The sequence below is a fragment of the Macrobrachium rosenbergii genome, chromosome 53 (genome assembly GCF_040412425.1).
Source record: "Macrobrachium rosenbergii isolate ZJJX-2024 chromosome 53, ASM4041242v1, whole genome shotgun sequence".
Lineage (NCBI taxonomy): Eukaryota > Metazoa > Arthropoda > Malacostraca > Decapoda > Palaemonidae > Macrobrachium > Macrobrachium rosenbergii.
Genome location: NC_089793.1, coordinates 9,637,824 through 9,643,064, shown reverse-complemented (window position 1 = coordinate 9,643,064; position 5,241 = coordinate 9,637,824). Strand labels below are relative to the sequence as shown.

The 5,241-nt window shown below is 35.9% G+C and overlaps 1 long non-coding RNA gene across 1 annotated transcript in view; it reads left to right on the top strand.

Annotated features, from left to right (window-relative positions):
• The first annotated feature begins 1,883 nt into the window (after positions 1–1,883).
• LOC136834278 (uncharacterized) overlaps positions 1,884–5,241 on the top strand; it is a 376,662-nt gene continuing 373,304 nt past the window's right edge. Inside the window, exons 1-2 of the long non-coding RNA XR_010851713.1 lie at positions 1,884–1,939; positions 4,689–4,842. This is a non-coding gene — a long non-coding RNA (uncharacterized lncRNA). The remainder of the gene's footprint in view (positions 1,940–4,688; positions 4,843–5,241) is intronic.

Sequence of the window (5,241 nt, the reverse complement as noted above, 5' to 3'; positions counted from 1 at the left end):
TAGAATAAATGTTTTGTGAAGGAAATATTTATGATTTTAAGATTTTTTCATCAAGTCAAAAATAAATAATTTTTGCAGGGTTGAAATACATAATAACTGTAAGTCAACACATTTCAGGTATCAATATTATTAATGTTAAGCCTGCAGCTCTATACTGGTGATTGTGAATGAAAATATTGGCAATAAAACTAACTTTGTAATATATAACTTTGTATATATCTTCGATCACATTAGTCAATATTATTTGACTACCTAAGTACATTTGATGACGAATTAAGACAAACTCGAGTACGGAAAGCTATAAATTTTTGGATTATGATAATGAAAACAGACTATTGACACACCTCTTAGGATTATGACACTGCAATAGCAAACTTTTATAAGTATCTTAAATAAGCATAATATATCAAACCAAGTAAAAAACTATAAGCATCTTAAATATTACGATAAACCAAGTGAACAAGCCAACGTCAAAGTCTGATAATTAATCAGTCTTAGTCATAAGTAATGGTAACGTTGCACTGGGCAAAACTTTAAAGGTAGATGGTAATTCTGAACTCTCACATTATTTCATATTCAATAGCTTTCACATAGATGTCGTAAAGCCGAACATAAGCGTTCAATAACAATTACTTCTCGAGAAAAAAGGATAATCTGGCCATTTACATTCATAAGGGAACATATAAGTGATTTACAAAATGTTCGAAGCCGCTTTTTAAAGCAATAACACAGAGTACTGTCGATGCAAGAAAATACATGTAAAAGTATTAGTTTCAAAATGCAATCGATACTGTAATATCACAGAGAAATTTACTGAGACTGAGAAATATTCGCCTTGGTTTAATGGAATAATGAGACGAGGCAGGAATTAAACGGAATAACCAAAAACACAGGATAAACGAAAGTCCAAAACCGAGACTAGTTATGAAGAATGCTGACAAATGAAATGACTGGCTTAAGAGGTAGCGAAAGGAAAAATGAAAATCCTGAATGAATTTCCCGGGGTTACGACCAAGCTTATCTCTCTAGAGGGCTTTACTGGCATACTAAGATTTATTAAAGCACGAACGAATGTAAAATATTCCGGATAAAGTGTATAAAACCAAAATGTGTACATATCTACTACAGAAATATACCACCGGGAGCTTAAATACACGTACGAGCACGGACAAGTGGAGACTAATGGAACCAGCGTGCAACAAAACACTGGGCCGAAAGACCTTTAAAATACGCCACTCAGCCTAGTCGGTGAATTGCCTCAAGAAATAAAGACGTGAAAACTTATAGAGGGATTTTAGAGGGTCTGAAGAGCTTATCTGCTCTAAAACTGTTATGTCTCGGAATGACATGTTATTCAAGAAAACAATAAACTAACTGAAAAAGATATGGGCCCTCCAGACAAATGAAGGCAGTGAGGAGGGACCCTTCTATTTTAAAGGAGGACGATAATAATGATGATTACGTCAAGTCGGGGTCTAGGAATACCTCTAGAGTCTAGACCTTGCGTAAAGTAGCCTTATTGAAATATCTGTATTTTAACATATACTTTTATTATAAGCATGTCAATTTCCGTACAAAATTTTATCATCTACTAATAATGAGCACTTTCATTTCAAAAGATTATTAACCTACTATCATCTGAGCATTATGGCAAAAACTAGAAGCAACGATTGATACTAATTCATAATCGCATGTTTTAATTTCACCGTTAACTTTTAACCTGATAACGATAACAGTAAAATGAGCAGGAATGATAAAAAAATAATTAACAAATTAACTTTTCTCCTACGCAGGCCATCAACTTTGTATTTGAAATCGTTACAATTTCGCGGCATTCGCCAAAACAAATTCCTGGCTAAGCTACACCTAGCGGCCATTGGTGATATCACACGAGTTGAAGACGTTCTGCAAACTTTAGCAACTAACCGTTATTTTTGCTGTAAGTAACCAGTATTTTCTATACATTAGTACAAATATAAAGGCACGCACGTCCCGTAAGTGTGAAGGCACGCACGTCCCGTAAGTGTGAAGGCACGCACGTCCCATAAGTGTGATAGGAGACATTTACGATCACGCATAACTTCGAATTCGTCCGAAATATTGCCTAGCCGGTGAGTACAATTTTCGACGGCTAAATGTCACCAAATGCCCAAAACCTACATTAAATATTAATACCCAGTTCTGTACTTACATTACCAACTCCAACGACGAAAACCGAAGTTGGTTTGCGTGGGTACACGTCAGTCGGGCACAGAATAAGGACAAATGAGCATTTAACACTGCACTAAATGAAAACAAACTTACGCGTACCGAAAGAAGACCGTAAACAAACCAGAATTTTTAACGGAAACTTTAGTACTCTAACGCTACTCCTGGAACATCCAAAAGTTGCTACTTCAAGTATTTTAAAACTTTAAAGTGTCGCAGATAGTTTATGAACTACTATTTTATTAAGATGTGAAATTTTCTTATCAAACCATGATGGAACACAGTGACTCCAAACGAAATAATTGCCCATTGGGGATAAGATATGAAGCCGTTACGCAAATGGTGGCATCTGGCAATTATTTTTCATTCCTAGTATGGTAAAATTGTAGACCATATATTCCTTTTTATTGCTGAAATTCAGAAAGCTTACATAATGTTCAGTAGTATTTGTAATGAATGATTTGTATATTACGTTAGATAACGTGTTTTAATATATATACCCTCAAATGTTTAAAGTAAGACGAGATAAATGGAAAACCGTCTGTCGAAAGATACATTGTTCCAAACCTTTTTACCGGCGTTAAGATATCGCTTACGGAGAATAATGTTTTCCCTCAGCATGGCTGATTGATAGTTGAGTTATTTGAGTCTTACGTTTACTTAGTTGAAGCAAAACGATATGCATATAAGAAAAGTTTCATCAGAAAAAGCTTGCAGTGCGGTAATTTTATATAAACGAACGGGGTACGCTAGAATTATTATGATTATAATGGAGTACTGAAAAGACGGTAAGAAAAAACTGCTATTTTTTTTCTCTGTCTAGACGAGCTTTTCTCAACGGCTGAGCAAAGCGAAGCGAGGAGCATTCAAGCATCGCAATTGTCTACTTCATTATGTCCCGGTTAGTTTTGCACCATCAGCTGGGCTAGCTTTAAGAAGAAAATGACAAGGATAGAAAAAAGGAAATCACGAAGTTTCCATATATGGATAAGAACAGGCTGTAGAGGGAGATGGAGATGACTTGAGCATGCCATTCGCGCAGTCCTGGATAAGCAGTACGAAAAATGATAGAGAGTTAGCCGGGCTCCTGTGAGCACCAGACGATGCCACACAGTCGTGTATAGTTAAAGCCAGGTTTTTGCAAAAGCGGTTCCCTGTCTTAATTGGTATAGTATTGAAGGGGATAAGAGGCCTGATGTGGACCTTGGACTGGGGCCGCCCATGTGTTTACCTTTTTTCCAGCTGAACTGCAGCTTAGTCGTTCTTGACTTTAGTGCTGCTCTGAAGAGACATTCACTTTTACCTTAGTTTGTTTTTTGTTTTATATATATATATTTTTTTTTTTAATTCATGCTATTGTCATTTACCTTGCTACGTACTTAATACTATAGTAAAAATGATAATGAAAATATTATTATTATTATTATTATTATTATTATTATTATTATTATTATTATTATTATTATTATTATTATTATTATTGGCATCGGTTTCGTAGTCTAATGTTATTCTTGCTGACCGAGCTTACATTGATTTGTCCATCTCTTCTGGTGTCATTATAGAAAAAAATCTGTTGAGTAGGTTGGGTACTAAAATCGGTATTGATTTTAAACAAAAAAAAAGGGGGGGGTTAAAAACTGGTCAATGAAACTTAAACGCAATTCTCCCACCAAAAAAAAAAAAAACTCGCACTACAGCACAAAAATAGTATCCCTAAGGTGTTTTGAAGGAAAAAATTCAGCTGGTCAGGATTCTTTACGTAGAATTGCTGTTGAACAGCACACGCAGCAGCTGTTCCTTTTGCTGCAATGAGCTTGGCAAACGGTAATTACAATAACAATAGAAATTCTGGTATCGGAAAAGCAGAAATAGACTTGCGGAGAGGCTAATGAGAAACAGGAATGGTGGTAATGCAAAGGTAATACAGTCTTGTCTTATTATTATTATTATTATTATTATTATTATTATTTTATATTAATAATGGCAGATTATTAATGACGAGATGATTATGGCACTGGTGGAATAATTACGATGACTTTATTATAGCTCACTACGCTGTCGGTTGTTATCGATTACTTTTTTTTTGCTGTAACGCCAAGTGAATACAATCCAGTCAATCTCAGTGTTTGCTTGATTGCCCATATTATTCTTCATCTCGAATCTCTTTGCCAATTTAAGCATTGGAACTGTAAATACAGAACAACCATGTTAAATGAACAAAAAGATCCAGAGTGGCCTACGTTACTGCTGCATATAGCGGTATACCTTAACGGAAATAGGCCTACAGAGCCCCCACGGAAAATATAGATCACTCTTCCTACTGACAACTGCTTGACGATAGCAGATCGCATTATGAAAGAGTGATTTTAGTTTGATCAGTTATTGCGAATGGCGCAGTAACTAATACGATAATTAGCACATTTTTATTCTCAATTGTAAACTTATATGATTTCTCATGTAGGTGTTTGTGTTTATTGCAGTTGCTGTACCTCCTGGACCAAGATAAATTTGCCAAGACTGGGAGAACGAAGTCTCTGGCAGAGCTTCTGGGGCAAAGAAGAAAGCTTGCAAAAGATCATACTAGATTCCCCGTCCCTGTCAGCTGCAGCCCTTCAAAAAGAACAATAAATTGAGGTAAGGTTAACAAATTCAAATTAAAATTACATTTTATTTATAGGCGTATGTGCGTGTTTGCGTGTTTTAAGAAAATGCCATAATTTATTGAACACATCGATCTGTTGCGAAATAAGTCGCGTCTTGGCTGATCATCGGTTGACAAGCTAGACATATAGGCCTATGTAGCCGGCAAGTGGCCACAGCGCAGTCGGTGCGTTCTGCACAGACATAATTTGACTTCGACATGAATATGTTATGAGAAACATCGGCATCTCACTTCATTATCCTGCGAGGTGGGGTTGTTACCCCTACGCCCTGCTCATTAATGTTCAAGGAATTATGTTCTTTCAATTATACACACTTTTCCCAATAGACGGTTGGCTTCAGAAGTTGTTAAGCTTCCGATTTTTAGCAAAT